General features: G+C 39.8%; 1 protein-coding gene and 1 non-coding gene across 3 annotated transcripts in view; one reads left to right on the forward strand and one right to left on the reverse strand.

The window, feature by feature from the left end:
• AUTS2 (activator of transcription and developmental regulator AUTS2) overlaps positions 1-18,858 on the forward strand; it is a 1,152,295-nt gene that overhangs the window by 262,754 nt on the left and 870,683 nt on the right. The gene's annotated exons all lie outside the window — the stretch shown is intronic.
• On the reverse strand, positions 9,326-9,432 carry LOC118642925. The gene has a single exon (XR_004961834.1). It is a non-coding gene; the product is annotated as a U6 spliceosomal RNA (small nuclear RNA).

Consider the following 18,858-nt stretch of genomic DNA (forward strand, 5'->3'; position numbering starts at 1 on the left):
CTGGTAATTACACTCCATAGTAACTATACTAAAAAAATTATATTCACACTCACAGTTGATTCATCGGGAAGCTTAAAAAAAAAAAAAAAAAAAAAGTCATGCTTGGGCCACATCCCAGATTAATTGAATCTGAATCTCTAGGAGTAAGTACCAAGAAAAATACAGTTTTGAATGTTTTTCAAGGGATTCTAAATGGCAGCTAGGTTGAGAAGCAATTCTCTAGGCCCTTGGAGGGGGGGGGGGGACAAGAGAGCTTTGATAAGTCCTCTATAATTGTTTTTACCTGCTGCTCTGCCTTCTTTTCACTGTTAAACCAGTTCCCCTGTTATCATACACCATTATGCTCCTGCAGAACCCTTCTTTTCAGTCTGGCTAGCCTCATCGAATTGTAGGTCATTTCCTCGGGACTTAGGAGAGAGTCCAATAGACTGACTGTTCACCCAAGTGTGTATAATTAAAGGCTTTTATTCTTAGGGTTCATACTATCTTAGAATGAGGTTGTTTAGTTTGGGGTCTAGCCAGTCACTTCTATACTTCGGTTTGAGCTTCTGTTTTAGGTGGAGTTCCCTACTCTGCCTTCCTCATCTGAATAAAGAAACAGTCTGGCGAAGTTTCCAGTGCTTTCTGAACCAACTCTTAATGCTGGAGGGAGGTTTAGGAAAGATCCCCGTGCCCTCCCTCATTGCCAACAGAATGAATGTTGTTGAATCACTAGATCTCTGCTCTGTGAAGTAATGCACAGGAGGATTTTCTGCTCATGGAAAATATCATAAATATAGCTCAGAACACTGATCTTCTGATTTTTCTTAACTCAATACTCCAGGGAGTATTGGCCACTGGACACGCTAAATCTCCATCACCATTAGTGGGATCTGAGAGGGGTTTTTGGCAAGTGAAAAATGCTACAGAATGAAATCCTATCTTTTGAGATAACTCTTTGATTCAGTGTTGAAGATTTGTACCAAGAGACCCCCAAACCATTACAGATACTGCAGCCCCTCCGGTTACTGCCTGTCAACCCAGGCATGTGACAAGAGTATGATTTCTAGAGGTATCTGTAGAGGAAGAATAATTTCAGTGAGTTTGGGAAAGCTCGAAGACTGATTTAGAGTGAATAGTGCATGTCCTTCCAGAATTTCAGTGCAGGTTGCTGCTTTTATTGGGAGGACAGTAGTTGGAGAAATGCATTTTCCAGAATTAGGTAGAGCACTTAAAGTGTTGAATGCTGTATACAGCACCCCAGAGTGAAGATGTTTATCAATTCAGGTGCACAGGTGGCAGTATGATTATTGGAAAGAGGGTGAAGAGATTTGAAAGTTTCTAAGAATGGGCACATTTAAACAGCAGCTGTTCATTGTCCTAGAACGAATTGCCTCCTGGCCAGGATTTATTGACATGCCTGCTGGAAGGACTCAGCACAAGCCACTATTTATCTATTTCTTCAACTGACCACCAGAAAGTCTTAAAGAATTGTGTGTGTAAGAAATATGACAGAATTGGGTTCAAAAGGCTGTACATTTTTATACACATCCACCCCTGGCCCTTCCTTCTTTGATTTGAAAGTTTCAGACAAAACTACTATTTCCTTGTATGTGGTATAAGCAGATTCACACTAAACTACCTGAGAAGGCTTGCACCAGGTTATAGTTTTATGGATAGGTGGCAAGTGTGACATCACTGTCATATAGAAATCACCCTCTGCCTATGTGTTCAGGGAGTCCCTTGACCATATCTCTGAAATAATTGGCTATGGTTAAATTCACAGAAAGTAGTACCTAGACATGAAACAAAATATAGAATAGTTTTATTCCTATGCAGTAGATAAAATACTACATTCTGAAGAATTTATGTAAATTGAATTATTTAAAGTGGATTTAGGAACATTCATGGTAATTCCTTTTGTGATAATTTATTCCCCCTCTTTTGCATCCTCATTTGAAAGCCTTTATTTTAATCTGTTTGGATAAGGTGGATTTTTGTGTCCAGTTCATGCCTATTGAGGAGTAAAGGACAAGACTAAGCTCTTTAGGGGCAGTGACAAAGAGCGTTGCCACAGGTGCTCAGGAAACCTGCATTCACTTTCTGCACATATGAGCTCTGTTTCAGTTAGTCCAAATACTTGGTATCCTAGAAAAAAAAAATGTTTTAATAATAAAAATGATATTAACATTCACTCATTGCTTATAAGAAGTCTTAAGCGCTATGATGTATGCCTGGCAGTGAAGGTGGGCAACAATATTAGGATGATAGCTGCAGTTCTATTTTGAACTCACTGTAGAGGGGGACCAGACAAAAATGCCAATGCTTAGGGCACAGTAAATGTTAAGTGTCATTGCTCTTATGTTGATTGATAACTGCTCTAATAAGGGATGCTGTGAGATACACCTGTATGAGACCTTGCCTGTGATGGGAATGGTTAAGGAAGACTTCACGAACTATAGACAGTGCAGACTCAGCACCTGGCCTGGGATGATGGCCTAGAGGACTAACTGGGTTCAGTTTTTGTTTTTTTCATCTGAAAATTTGGATAATAATCAGGTCCACAAGTTGTTATGAAGATTTCATGAGAGTAATGTATGTAGATACTGTGGCAGCCCTGCTAGTTAAGTAGCCTTCAGTAATGACAGCTGTCCATATCACTTGTCCTTTGTCCTTTTCAACAAGTCTTTGAAGGGAGTAGCATTTTTCTGTATTTTACAGATGCTCATAGAGGTTAATTTGTCCAAGGTTATCTAGTTAGCACTTGGTAGGTCTAGGCTTTGAGTCTAGATGTCTCTCTCCTGGTTACCTTTTGTTCTCTTTTGCTACTATGGAGGCCCAAGATAATTCCAGCTGCTTCCTGCTTCATTATCCCCCTAAGTGCCCCACTGAGAAGAGCCTGCAATTGCTGCCCTTCTCTCTGCCTCCTGGTCCTGCCATGAGTCACTGCTGAGCCATTTGTGTCAGAGAGGGAAATGGGGGCTTGCTTATTGCATGTAGCAATTTGCTGTGTGTTCTTGCTTATTTGCCATGGACACCAGCAGAGAAGTATTTATCAAGAGGCATCATGTTTGTTAAGAGACCACATGGTGTATTTTAAAAGCTCTTAGCTCTCTCTGGAGCCATCGATTGTACTTTAGCATAAGAAATAAAGTGACACTGAGCCTTTTATTAATACTACACATGTTTTCCATTTAACTTTGACTGGTTAAATCTGGCATAAAATGGAAACTTGCAAACCAGGCTCCCTGGGATGTATAGCTTCTCTTATGCTATTTATGATGGGGAACATTTTATTTAACAGGGGGCTCAGATAGTTTTTGACTGCAGCTAGGGCCCTGGGCTGGATTTTCTCTTTTTCTTCTCTGTCTTGATGGCCTGGATTGCCTTGTTTTATGAAGCTAATGGACATGGATAAATATTGAAATGAGAGCTGGTATGTGACAACAGAGAGAGGGGATAAATGCACAAACACACCCACACCCACACATTCTCATATTCTGATTCAAGCTTTTGTAATCTGTACATTTGATAACACTGGGTTGCCAGTATTTAGACTTTACATGACCTTTGAGTAATTTGGGATGATTCTTAGAGATCATGTATTTATTATACCAGTGAAGCAAAGGTCTGTATGGATGATGATAATGACAGTAGTGATAGCATCAACACTTTTTAAGCCAGACATTGCCTAAGGTGCTTTATGTATTATCTTACTTGATCTTTACAGTGACTTGATGAGGCAGGCATCATTATTACCCTCATTTCATAGAATAAACTGAGGCACAGAGAGGTTTAATCATTTGTCCATGTCACACCACTGGTAAGCAAGCGGTAGAGCTGGAATTTGCACCCAGGCTATCTAGTTACATCAGAACCTTTGATTTCCATCACTACACTGTAGCTTGTATGTCGCTTATACCCAAGTCACAAAACTGGGAGAAATAGTCCAGGACCAGAATCCCATTCTTTTGATGGCTGAACTACATCAAGGATTTATAAAATACTTTTAGCTGGGGAATTCTACCTTAAATGGAGATATTACAGGATAGTGTAATGAAATACAAAAGCAAATTACCCAACTGCTGTGGATGAAATGAATTTGGGGGGGGGGGGGGCTTAACCATATATTTCATTTATTCAGCCTGTCCTATGGTTTCTGAGAAAGCCATATGGGGCATAATTTTAAAACCCTGGTTTTAGTTAGGGATATATGCTCCAGATTGATGTCTTTTGGGCCACAATTAAAATCAAAACAGGAATTTATGGGCAGATCTGTCAGATCTGTCCCATTCTCTAGCAAACTCTGAAGCTTTTGTAGTTGTATTTTTTTAGGTTTTCAGGGTCACTGGGGGTAATCAGAAACATTTATATGCTTGAGAAAGACCTGAGAGTCTGAATTAGGGTATCAGCCCCCAATATGCTGATAATCTCAGCTCTGTAGTTGGCATTCTGATCTGCATGTCTATTGGGCAGTGAATTGCTGACCTTCACTGCCTGTCTCTTTGCTGAGACATCATATGGTGCCCCAGGATTATTATTCTGAACATTACTTGTGTTGTAATTACCTGATTGGGGTTTCATCTCACTGTGACCAGTCTTCTCTCCTTTGCTGCAGTGCTGAGCACTGTTTAGCAGTTGCTCAATGAATGTTGGTTGGACTTTTGAGTCACTTTTTAAGGTTCTGGACTATAGACATAGATTTAGAGATCAAACATGTTGACTGTAACTTGACGCCAGAATGTTTTCTGTAACACAATTTCATTTTTGTGTGTCTCCAAGTAATCTGATTTATTTGGATTCTATTTTGGCAAAAAGTAAAGCTCATATCTCTTTTGAAAGTTATGGAAAAACCAAAGATTTTTGTTTTAGAGTCCCCTGACCACCAGAATAAACAGTTTCATCCTTTGTAAAGATAGTTTTTGGGGAGAAAAGTACTATGGGGGTCTTCATAAAAGCAGGCCTCAAACCAGAAGAATCACTTCAAGGTCTTAGGCCCCTCCCCTCCCCTCCCCTCCCCTCCCCTCCCCTCCCCTCCCCTCCCCTCCCCTCGAGGACATTTTTGCATTTATCTTCAGATAGAGTTGGAGGGAGAGGGGTAGGAAGAGAGAGAGAGAGAGAAACATCGATGTGAGAGAGACACATCAAGTGGTCGCCACCCACATGACCCCAACTGGGGCCGGGGACAAACTGCAACTGAGGTACGTGGCCTTAGCAGGAACTGAATCCAGGACTCTCTGGTCCATGGGCCAACACTCTAACTGCTAAGCCAAACCGTCAGGCCTATTTCTTATTGGCTCATGAGTGGTCTAGTAGCCACTCATATGTGTCTCTTTTTTTTAGGTGAAGGAAGTAAAACAGGAGAGTGAAGTATATGAGTCCTAGTAACTTAGTGGTTATTGGAGGAGGATGGGGAGATAAATAGAGGGAGATACAAAATAGGAATCAGTCTAGGCCAGTGGTTCTCAGAGTGTGGTCCCTGGACCAAGAGCTTCAGCATCACCTGGGAACATGTTAGAAATGCACATTTTTAGATTTCACCCCAAATACTCTGTGGGTGGGGCCCAGTAATTGTGTTTTTGAAAACCACTACTCTGCTACCTCCTTTCCCCCCAACTCGAATATTTTCAATTGTTGCTAGTTTTTAGTTGATCCCTGTAGTATACTTTGAGTAGGTGTCATTGAGTAGGTTGGTATTAAAGGAGGACTGTTAAGGAAACAAAGAAATCTCCTTGTATTCCAAAGGCATTTCCCAGAGTTCAGTTACATGTTGCTAGTGTCTATTGCTTTTGTTCAGATTAAGCTCTGAAACAAAATTAATAGCTGTTTCATTTGTTTAGTACTAATGTAAAATGTCTGATATCTGTAGAGGAAGTGTTTCATAAAAACACACAGTTTAAGTGCTCTGCTAGGAGAAGCATCATGAAGCCCACAGGATGCTAAGATTAAGCAAATAAATATAGTTTTGTTGAGCTCTCCTCAGTGTAATGAGTGTGATGGTTAAGAACAATGGACTGTGCAGCTTGATGGGGCTTCCACTGGTCAGACAATTTGGACATTATAAAGAATGACTACAATTGAATTTAAACATTGTACAAATAAGATCCATGAATCCATAGTGATGAGACAGAGAAAGAGAAACTCTTGGCACCACTGGAAATGACTATTATATGAACTCTCCATTCTAAAAATTGTAAATTAAAAAAAAGAAATTAAGGATTTACTTTTCCTTTTAATGAGAAACTATAGTTCTTTTATGATTGATATGGGAAATCTCTGCTTTACAAAAGGATGCTAACAGATAAAACACAGAAGAAAACATAGAATACCGGCCTTTGCAACCTGCAGTGAAATATTCGATCAGGCAAGGGCCATTAATGGAAGGCAAAATCATTAGTTAAAATGATCTGATGATATCAAAGAAAACTCCACAGATCACTTGCAAAGGTGGAAAGTGTGTTTTTACAGTAGTGGTTACCACCTTAACTAGGTGGTCACACTCAGCATCGTGAATGGTAGGAAAGATAATCTGACACTGCGAGCCTCCTGATATCATATAACATGAAGTACACAGCATCATCAAGCAGTAGTCTTGCCAAAAATGTTTAACCTGAATAAATACAGGTTTATGGAAAACACAGGGATAGGGAGAAATTAATCCACACTAGGGGGAAACAAACAAAAAAATGTGGAACAGCCCTCGCCAGTGTGATTTGGTTGGAGCATTGTTCCCTACACCAAAAGGTGGCAGGTTTGATTCCTGGTCAGGGAAGATACATAGGTTGTGGGTTCGATCCCCAGTCGGGGCACATGTGGCGGGTGAGAGGGCAACAGATTGGTGTTTCTCTCTGTCTCATTGATGTTTCGCTCTCACTTTCTCCCTCGCTCATTCCCACCCTTCCTTCCTCTCTCAGACCAAAACAAAATAATTTTTTTTTTAATGTGGAGCATTCTTAAGATAACTAACTGGCCTGTCTTACCTCTTCAAAAAGTCAGTGTCATGAAAAAAGTGAATGGCTGGTGGGCATTATTCTGCATTACAAGAAACCGAGGAAACAACGAAATCTAATACATGAATAGTGTATCTGTCTTGAAAATAATAACTGCTATAAAATGTATTTTGGGGGCAGTTGTGGAAATTTGAATATGGACTGGATATCAGATCAAATTAGAAACTTATTGCTAAAGTATCAGCTGTGATAATGGTATTTTGGTTGTATTAGAAGAATGCCTTTACTCTCAGGAAATGTCAAGTTTTTAGCATGAAATTGTCATAATATCTGAAAATCACTTTCACGTGTTTCCATGAGAAACAAAAATAAGGCCCTGGCTAGTTTTGCTCAGTGGTTAGAGCGTCGGCCTATAGACCAAATAGTCGCAGGTTCAATTCCAGTCAAGGGCACAAACCTCAGTTGTGGTTTGATTCCCGGCCCTCATTGAGGCCGTGGGGGAGGCAACCATTCGATGTGTCTCTATCACATCAATGTTTCTCTCCCTCCCACCCTCCCTCCCACCCTCCCTCTCTCCCTCCGTCTCAATCTGAGAATCAATGGAAAAATATCCTCGGGTTAGGATAAAAAAAAAAAAAGTATATAGATAAAGCAAATTTGGCAAAATGTTAACAATTTTGAATCTAGATAGTATACACATGAGTGTTTGTTTCCTATTTTTAATATGTTTGAAAATTTTCTCAAATAACAAAAACAGACTGCCTGGATTCAAATATTGAGTGTCATTTACAAATGGTATGACCTGGAATAAGTTTCTTGTTTAATATGTTTCTCAGGGTCTGTATCTGTAAATTGGGTATAATAATAATAATAATTCTAATACAAAGTTTTTTTGAGGTTAAGTGACATATTTAGCATATAAAAAACATTGCTGTAGTGTGTAGTGTAAGTGTCTTAAACAAACTAAATGCTCAATTAAATAATAGGTTTTTATGGTAAGGACTATAAAAGTTAATACTTAAGTTTAATGTTATTGAGTCAGCATAGAGAACAGTATGACTTGTTCTTAAAGTTTTGGATGATAACTTGGTTCATGAAAGGTATGGATTCCTAGAAAATTTTACATCAAATTTCTGAGATTTCCAGTGCATTTGTGCATTCCTGTTTGAGAATGCCTTGTCTAGAATTTCTTATTTAGAAACCTTGGTGGTGGTTAAGATGACCTTATCTAGAAATCTGTTGGTATCACAATATTATGCTTTGATTTGGAGAAAAGTTCAGTGTATTTAAAGAAAAATTTGCAAAAAAGGAATCAAATGCTGGTTACATGTAATTAACATGTAACCAAATAGACATGTTCCCAATTACTTTGGTTCTCTTTAGAGAAAGTATCTTAGAACACTCTGTATGTATTGAGCCTGCTATTGTTCAGATCATCATCTTTAAAATTTTTCTTTAGGGCCTTAAAATGAGTCGTTTTTAGACCTGGCCAGGTGGATCTATTTGTTGGCGTGCTGTCCAATACACCAACAGTTTATGGGTTTGATTCATGGCCTGGGCACATACCCTAGGTTGCAGGTTCGATCCCCAGTCAGGGTGCTTACGGGAGGTGGCTGATCTACATTTCTCTCTCACATCGATGTTTCTCTCTCTCTCTCTCTCTCTCTCTCTCTCTCTCTCTCTCCCCCCCCCCACCCCTTCAAATTAATAAAAGGGTATCCTCGGATGAAGATTTTTAAAAAAGTCAGTTTTTATGAACCATGCAAAGTTTTCTGTAGCTTATTCTGATGTTATAAAGTGAATGATTACAATGGATAGTTCCATTTTGATCACAGAAGTGTGTGACAGGAAAGTGGTGGGATGTTTTTGTCCCTCTTTGTGGCCTATGATGCTGTTGGAAGTTTCAAAGGAAGAGCTTCAAAAGTAGTTTAGTTTGCTCAAACTCTCCAGCCTCAAACCATTGGTAAGACCAATAATTATTGGTAAGACCAAAAATAGATAAATGACAGTAAATCCCTAATGGCTGGCCCTCTGCTGACTGCCTGTTCCAGCTCAGGACTTTAGAAGTATATAAAACTTCACTAATAGCTAGGCATAATGGCAAGGTTCACTCAGAGCTGGTCCCTAGGGTGGAGTGGAGGCCAGATTGTGGTGTTGCTCTGTGTGTATGCTGATGATGGAGGATGTACCAGGTAGGAGCAGGATGGTGTCCAAGGCAGAGAGTCTGGGCAAAGGGCTGCATTTGGTACCCTTGTCACACTCAGTGACAGGTGACTCTAGGCTGTCTCTCTTGGGTAGAGATGAGTAATGATTTAATGGAAAGAGAGAGGCATTTGGTTTTTTTGTTTTAATTTTTATTTTTTTATTTTTTTATCCTCACCCGAGGACATTTTTCCAAAAATATGGAACGCTTCACGAATTTGCATGTCATCCTTGCGCAGGGGCCATGCTAATCTTCTCTGTATCGTTCCAATTTTAGTATATGTGCTGCCGAAGCGAGCACTGTTTTAATATTTTTAATCCTCACCCTATGATATGGTTATTGATTTTAGAGAGATGAAGGGAGAGAGAAAAACATTGACCAGTTGCCTCCCATAGGTATCCTGACCTGGAATTGAATCCCCAACCTAGGTATGTGCCCTGACTAGGGATTAAACTCATGACCTTTTGCCATAGGGGATGACCCTCCAACCAACTGAGCCACCAAGCCAGGGCAAAAAGAGGCATTTTGAATGACACTGTTGGACTTCAAATCTTCCAATGGACCTGCAAGAGGTGGACAGTAATATCCTGTGGGTCAGTGAAGAAGGAGTGTTAGATATACTGAAAGTGTTAGGGGGGGAACCAAATAAATTGGGTTTCTTCAGAAATAGGACTAGCGGAGGGGCATTCATGCTGAAATGAGAGTAGTGAGAACTTGGGGAAGGATTGCATAGGGGTTTGTTCCCAGGGCATAGTTCTTAACCACAGGTGTATACAAGGGTCAAAGTTGAAGAAATCTTTTGGAGATCATAAGTTCTGTGAGGGCAGGAAACGTGTTTGTATTTTTCACTTGATGTGGTGCCTAGTATGTGTACAATAAGTGTTGAAAGAGAGTGTTGAGTAGATAAGAGAATCAATGGGGATGGTGATACAGGACAAAGCAACAGTCTGTGGTGTTTGTCTCTGACCTAATTACAGAGTAACAGATGGAATGTTAATATGTTGGATTTCCTCAGAGGCTAGTTCCAAGATTTTCATTTGCCTGTGAGGGAACCTTTTGATGGCTTAGTTCAAATGATAATCTGTAGCAGAACTGCAAAGCAAACACACGTGTCCATTTTAAAGATAAGGAAACTAAGATTCGGAGATTTGAAGTAATTTGCATGTAGATCTACAACTAAGAATGTCATAAGATTTGAACCTACGTATCTCAACTCTTGAACACAATCTTCTTTTCTACTTCAGTAGTCAGTGCTAGAGACAGTTCTGTTTTGGAAGTTGTTTATTTAACAGTAACTTTGCATAACATTAGAGTGATTAGTTATTAAGCTTGAAGAAATAAATAGGGGAAAATTCACATGTTGGCTAATCCCTGTTGCTCTGCTTGATCTGCTAGTCATCCTTTGGCTGATTAAATAATGAAGATGACAAAGCTGAGTGAATGGCATAATTTGTGATTTAACAAAAACAACAGCCCTTTTTTCAATGTCCTGTAGTTTTCTGAGTACAGATCTTTTACCTCCTTGATTAAATTTATTCCTAGCTATCTTAATTTTTTTGTTGCAATAGTAGGATTTTTTTTAGTTTCCCTTTCTGCAAATTCATTATTGGTGTATAAAAATGCCATCAATTTCTGAATGTTAATTTTGTATCCTGCCACTTTGCAGAATTCATTTATTAAATCTAGTAGTTTTTGGTGGAGTCTTTAGAGTTTTCTATTTACAATATTGTGTCATCTGCGAATAATTACAATTTCACTTCCTTCTTTCCAATTTGGATGTCTTTTATTTTTTCTTCTTATCCGATCACTGTGGCTAAGAGAGGAATATACAAACAAGGGGAAGCATATACTGTGTTCATGGATTGGAAGAATTAACATCATTAAAATGCCCAGACTACCCAGAGCAATCTGTACATTCAGCATAGTCCCTATTAAAAATATCAATGACATATTTCACAGATCTAGAACAAATACTTCAAAAATTTATATGGAACCCAAAAGGAGCCCAAATAGCCACCACAATCTTGAGCAAGAAGAGCAAAGTAGGAGGGATCGTAATACTGGATATCAAATTATACTATAAAGCCACTGTAATCAAAACAGCCTGGTACTGACACAACAACAGGCATATAGATCAATGGAACAGAACAGAGAACCCAGAAATTGACCCAAGCCATTATGCCCAATTAATATTTGACAAAGTAGACAAGAGCATACAATGGAATAGAGTCAGTTTCTTCAATAAATGGTGTTGGGAAAATTGGACAGGTACATGCAAAAAAATGAAACTAGACCACCAGCTTACACCATACACAAGAATAAATTCAAAATGGATTAAAAAAAGACTTAAATGTAAGTAACGAAACCATAAAAATCCTAAAAGAAACCATAGGTAGCAACATCTCAGACATATGTAGCAGAATTTTCATGATAAATCACATAGGGCAAGAGAAACAAAGGACAAAATAAACAAATAGGACTACATCAAAGTAAAAAGCTTCTGCACAGCGATAGGAACCATCAGCAAAATGAAAAGGAATCCCATTGTGTGGGAGAACATATTTGCCAATGATATATCGAATAAAGGGCTGATTTCCAAAATATACTAAGAACTCATACAACTTAACAAAAAAGCAATCCAATACAAAAAAAAGCAATCCAATTAAAAAATCAGCAAAGGACCTAAATAGACACTTCTCCAAAGAGGACATACACATGGCCAAGAGACATATGAAAAAATGCTCAAAGTCACTAATCATCAGAGAGGTGCAAATTAAAACAACATGAGCCCAACCAGTGTGGCTCAGTGGTTGAGCATTGACCCATGTACCAAGAGGTCTCTAGTTTGATTCCTGGTCAAGGCACATGCCCAGGTTGTGGGCCCAATCTCTAGTGGGAGGCATGCAGGAGGCAGCCAGTCAATGTTCTCTCTCATCAATGTTTCTATGTCTCTCCCTCTCCCTTCCTCTCTCTCTAAAATCAGTAAAGAAAAAAAAAAAGATGAAAATGAGGTATCACCTCACACCTACCAGAATGGCTACCCTCAACAAAGCAAAAAACAAGTGCTGGCAAGGATGTGGAGAAAGAGAACCCTAATATACTGCTGATGGTAATGCAGACTGGTACAGCCACTATGGAAATCAGTATGGAGTTTCCTCAAAAAATTAAAAATGGAACTGCTGTTAGACCCAGTGATCCCAGTTCTAGGAATATATCCTAAGAATCTTAAAACACCAATCAGAAAGAATATATTCACCCCTATATTTATAGCAGCACTATTATCAATATCTAAGATCTGGAAACAACCCAAGTGTCCATCAGTAGATGAATGGATAAAAAAGCTATGGTATACACAATGGAATACTATGCAGCTGTAAAAAAAAAAAAAACAAAAACAAAAAAAAAAAAGAAGAATCTCTTACCCTTTGAGATAGCATGGATGGACCTGGAGAGTATTATGCTAAACAAAATAAGACAGTCAGAGAAAAACAAGTATCACATGATCTCACTTATATGTGGAATCTAATGAACAAAATAGATTCAGAGATATGGAGGCATGGACCAGACTGATAAATCTCAAAGTGAGGGTGGGGCAGGAAAAGATTAACCGAAGAACTTATATGCATAAATGCATAACCCATGGACACAGGTAATAGTGCTGTGAAAGCCTGGGGGGAGGCATGAGTGGGGTGGAGTGGGCCAATGAGGGACAAAAGGGGAGACATCTGTGATACTTCCAACAATAAAAATACATTTAAAAAATTTAAAAATACAGCCCTTTATTCTACTTAATGGGCTGCATGCTATTAGAAAGAAATAGAAAACCCAGTTAATCTTAATACAGACTACTTATTTAGGTAAGGAGATACTTCAAATTAAATTAGCCTTTCCTCTGCACTGTATTGCTGGAGACAGTTTCATTTTGTCAACCCAGCCCATAAATGACTGTTGCTTATGAAAACCAATCTTACTGATAGCTGAATGAAAGAAATTAAACAGACACAACAAACGAACCCAGAATGTATCTGAGAAGGATGTGGTCTTACAGCTTTCAGTCATTCTGTGAAACAGTTAGTTGGCAGAGATAGGTTCTGCAGATAAAACTGTCATGGTTTTCAGAAGTCATCCCAAAACAGCAGAAAGGAAACACGACAGATACTAGAAAGAGACCCTCTCTCAGATGATGAGTTATATATATTTTATACTCATATTAATATTTCATTGGAGAGAAGGTCAAAATCTACATTTAAATGGAAATATTTAAAAAGCTGAGCCATAATATTTGACTAAGTAAAACACTCAGGGTTTTTCAGGAACACAAGCTGTACCCCTGGGACCTTAGCCCTCCAGCTCTTTTGTTTGTTAGAGCATGCTGGAATGTTTGAATTGCTTTAGTCTTGTGGGTAGATCTTAGCCCTGGCATTTGGGGGTCCTAGGTTCCCCACTCTTTTCCATTTGACCCTGCATTGTATTACACATTACCTAATATCATGTCTGTGAGTATGGCCTCATTCAGGCTTGTAAAGTTATTTAAATCTCCAAGAAAATAATTTTGTTCATACTGTGAAATAAATATATTAAGATTGTGGAAATGGACATAAATAGGATGCTTTCATTTTTTTGTAATGGGAACCCCAACTAACATAGTGTCTTGACAAAGAGTGAGGAACAAGAGGTCTCAGGGTTGAGTCAGAGACTCAAAGATTCAAGCTCCAAGCTCTGTTCATACTTTATTTCCCCCTGCTTTTCATAGTATATTGGATTTCACCCTCAGGCTTGTTACCTTATGGTTATAAAATGGATACCCTGGGCCCTGGCCAGTTTGGGTTAGTGGTTGGAGCGTCAGCCCATGGACCAATGAGTCGCGGGTTTGTTTCTGGTCAAGGGCACGTATCTTGGTTGCAATTTGTCCCTGGCCCTGGTTGGGGTTGTGCAGGAGGCAGCCACTCAATGTGTCCCTTTCACGTCGATGTTTCTCTCTCTCTCTCTCTCTCTCTCTCTCTCTTCCTCCTTCCCACTATATCTGAACAAAAATGGAAAAATGTCCTTGGATGAGGATAAAAAAAAAATCATAAAAAGATGGATACCCTGGTTTCAAGAATATTATCTTTACATCATTCAAAACAAGAAGGGAAGATGCAGGAGCAAAGGGAGATTCCTGGTACACATACTTGTCTTATTACAAGGAGGAAGATTTTCCTCAAAAGCCTGCAGAAAGACTTGCTCTTACATACCATTGGTCAGACTCGGGTCACATTATCAGCCCCCGTCCCCAGTCTCCAATTACTTGTAAAGAGTATCTAAAGGTGATCATGACCAGCTAAGAGCACTCATTCTTGATTTCCTGAGGGTGGGCACATTGATCTATCTTAAAGTCAGGGCTCTGTTGCTATTACCAAAAAAGAAGGGGAAATGGGTGTTGTCTGCCAGGCTGATACTCTCGTGTGAGCTTCTGAGTGTGAAGTAAAGGTGTATACAAGCCTGTTTTCCTTCGGTGTTTAGTGTTTTCTTGGTTTGTAAGTGGCCTCACTGACACGGATATGAATCAGAAGCAATCAGGAAAAGGCAAGTTGATAATTTTGGCCTACTCTTAGAGAAATTACAGCAGAGAGGAATGTTTGCAAAGGAAGGGAGGGTCTAGTTCTCCAAAGTTGTGCTGGTGAACTAGCACTGCATTCGGTGGACCAGTGCTGACCCTGGACAGAACTGGAGGTGAGCCGAGCTCATCTAGAGCTCCCGGGTTCTTTCTTCTTTTCTGTTTCCACCAGTTCATTCACAGGCAGCCCCTGATGTCGTTGACACAGTATTGCGGTTAAGGAGGCCAGGGTTGTGGTTCTGTTCTGACACTAACTGTGGACAATTCAGTTCTAGGCAGAAACTTGAGATAAAAATAAATGACACACAATTCCTGTTTTTAATTTTTTTTTTTAATCCTCATCTGAGGACATTTTCCCATTTTTTGTACAGATAGAGTGGGAGGGAGAGAGAGGAAGGGAGAGAGAGTGAGAAACATCGACGTGAAGGGACACATTGAGTGGCTGCCACCCGCACGACCAACCAGGGCCGGGGACAAACTGCAACCGAGGTACATGCCCTTAGCGGGAACCGAACCTGGGTCTCTCCGGACCGCAGGCCGACGCTCTAACCGCTGAGCCAAACCGGCCAGGGCCAATTCCTGTTTTTAAGAGGCTCATGTTGAGGAGCTTCCTTATTCTTGGTCTCTATTGCCTCTTGACAAAATTAGGGTTTTGTCAAGACCAATGACCACTTTCCTCCTCTCCAGTTTTATGATTTCTTTCACATTTGTTTAAGATTATTTTTTTTTGTCATTGGCTTTTGTTAATATGTACTGCGTATGTTTTGCTTTCAGGCATATTGTTATCCACAAAGCTTGCCACTGTCCCATGTGGTCTCAGAGTGCAGAGAAGAAACATAGTTGACAATTCTGCGATTATTCTGGACCACGTGATTCTCTTAATGCAAGCCAAGATCACATTAGCCTTTTGGCAGTCTCATTACTCTGTGGCTTTTATTGGGTTTTCAGTCAGCTGCAAACTTCTAAGTCAGCTGAACAGTATTTGGAAAGTGACTTTGCAGAGACTGGGGCACTGGACGTCTCTTGCCATTTTCTTCCTTTTGTCAACTCCTCCTCCTTTGATTTTGTACCTGGCAGTGGGCCCAGAACCTATGGTATTGATAATAAATGTTAACTTTTTTGACCTCTTACAGTAAGCACTTTACAGGTATTGTTTTATTTCATCCTCAGAGTGGCTTTCTGATCTAGGCTTTACAAATTCCCATTTTACAGATGAGGAAACAATAGGGAGAAAGGTCAAGTAATTTGTGCAACATCTTATAATTAGCTAGTTGTTGAGGCAGGACTAGAAACCAGGCATTTGGATGGCAGAGCTCAATTTCTTAACCTTGCAGTGAAACTTAGGCATTTTGTGTTTCTCTTACTCCTTCTAATTTCTCTCCTCTCCTCCATCTAGTACTTACATAGTTTCTTTATAATATTATTACCTGTCTTATCATTCAGATTGGCATCTTAGAATGTTCTATGTAGAGATGAAAAAGTTATAAAGTACTAGACTCTTAGAACAGGGTTTATTTGTTCATTCCTTATGTGTTCATTCATTCATTCTTTAATTCATGATTCATTGAGTCCATGAGGTGTCAGACTCAGTGTTGGGGCTTCAGAAAGGAGCAAGACCTAGTATTCTGATTTTGAGAAGTTCAGAAAGCCATGTAGTAAAAACTGCGCCCCATCAGGTTTCATCATTCCTTGCAGGTTATGTTGTATACTGCATTTCATTGTAAGTGCGATGATTTCAGAGTATAGTATCTACTTGGCTCCATGATAGCTTCTAAAGCTGTACTCATCCTGGGCCTCAGCACCAGTACATCTCTGAGGGTCCACTCGGCCTTCTTCATTCTGCCCCACTTCATTGACTTACCTTTTTCTCTCTGTCACATTGTTTTTTTCAAAAGACTGTTGCCCCTACAAATGGGGACATGTGAGCTTACTTTGATATAAGAGAATAAAAGACTAGAATCAAACCTTTGCTCAGATCATGCCTTGTGAGGGGGTAAATGTAGACAGCTGAGCAAAAGACACATGAGCATGATGAGAGCAAGGTCGGAAACACAGATGAAGGATAAGGACAGAGAAAGGGTAGCTGACTGCTCTGAACAGAGGCCTGACCCAGTACTTCATTTCTAGTGTCTGGAAACCACTCTGCCCCTACCCTAGTCCCACTCAGTATCATGTGATCTTCTTCCCAGTGCCATCCCTCAATCTCCTCCAAGGACCTGCTTCCTCCTACTAGATTTATTTTGGAGAGTAGAAGTGAGGGAGGGTGAGAAAGTTTCTGATACAGAGAGAGAAACTGAGGCACAGGGTAGAGCAGCCATCTTTACCTTGTCCTATAAGCTTTTAGGGACTTTCTGTGTCTTGTCATAGATCCCATGGTTTGCTGTAAGCCACAGGTGACTCTTATTCCCTCACAGGCATGAGCTCCTGCCCCCTTCCTCACTATGCTTGGTTGAGTCTTTTTACCTGATAATGGCTGCTCCTATCCAAAGGAAACAGCTCCTTCTAACAGAAGGGAAGCAGTTTGCAGTATGTACTGCATTGCCCCTACCCGAAACCCCATTAAGGGGTTGTAAATAGTACTATAATGATGTCTCAGTCATTTGTTTTGATGTATCCGAGCTTTTAATAAATCAGCCACAGCTTGCTTAATAGGAATATGAGAGCAGAGCGTGTTGCTGCCAGCAGCTGCTAGTAAATTATAAAGCATTCATCTGTTTTACAAGGGAATTAAATGTTTTTTCTCTTTTAAGGGCTTGTGACTAAACAAGGGCGGGTGGTAGTGGTTTGCCTGAAGCCCATGTCCTTCCTCCCAAGTGCAGTAGCAGCCCAGGTACCAGGGGGAAACACCTGTAACCAGAGACATTTAAAATACAGTGTCCCTTGTCTTTATTGGTCTCTACTCCATGTGTATCTCCAAAGCAGTATTTATTGGATTACATTTTCTTGCACTTCAAAGGATTCTGTGAAATATAAGTCCCTTCTCCCCCTCTTCCTTTTTCTTAAGACTGTCTAGGGAAGGAGCATTAGATAAACCACATATCCAGCATGACTGACATTCAATTGTCTGCAAAATTGAGTTAGCCTATTTTATTTGGCTTTTATGTTTACATTTCAAGTACACCCCTCCTTCAACGTCATTGGCTTTATTTTAAGAGGGAAGGCATCAGAGGCAGTGCTTTTTGTAGAGATAAAAATATGGGAGCCAGGTAATCAGGATTCAAGAGCTATTGATTACTTATTTTGTGACCTTTGACAAGTTGTGTAGCTGTTTGAATGTTTCCTTATTTTAACATTTTGAAATAATTATAGATTCACAGGAAGTTGCAAAGGTAGTATAGAGAGATCCAGGGTACCTTTCACCTAGTACAATGTACAAATATCTTATGATTTCACTTACATGTGGAATCTAAAACACAAACATAAACAGACTCACAGAAGCATGAAACAAACTGATGGTTATTAGAAAGGGAGAGTTTTGGGGAAGGGAAATATGTATGTATAGCTTTCTGTCCTTTTATATATGTGTAGATTTGTGTAACCACCACTGCAGTCAAGACATAGAACTATTCTTTTATCACTAAGATCTCACTAGTGGTATCCCTTGAAAGTAAAACCCATCTTTGACCCTCCACTTCCTGACAATCTCCTGGCAGCTACAAATCTGCTTTCCATCTTCATAATTTTGATATTTCAGCAATGCTATCTAAATGAAATCATACAGCCCTGGCCGGCTTGGCTCAGCGGTTAGAGCATCGGCCTGCGGTCTAGAGAGACCCAGGTTTGGTTCCCGCTAAGGGCACGTACCTCGGTTGCAGTTTGTCCCCGGCCCTGGTCGGTCGTGCGGGTGGCAGCCATTTGATGTGTTCCTTTCACATCGATGTTTCTCTCTCTCTGTTCTTCTCTCTCCCTCCCACTCTACCTGAATAAAAAATGGAAAAATGTCCTCAGGTGAGGATAAAAATAAATAAAATTAATTAATTAATTAATTAATTAATTAAAGAAATCATACAGTGTACGACCTTTTGTTATTGTTTGTTCACTCAGTGTAATGCCCTTGAGATCCATCCAAGTTGTTCCTTATTATACCAGTAGTACATTCCTTCTTATTGCTAAGTAGTATTCCATGGTAC

The sequence above is a fragment of the Molossus molossus genome, unplaced genomic scaffold (assembly GCF_014108415.1).
Source record: "Molossus molossus isolate mMolMol1 unplaced genomic scaffold, mMolMol1.p scaffold_m16_p_3, whole genome shotgun sequence".
NCBI classification, from domain to species: Eukaryota; Metazoa; Chordata; class Mammalia; order Chiroptera; family Molossidae; genus Molossus; species Molossus molossus.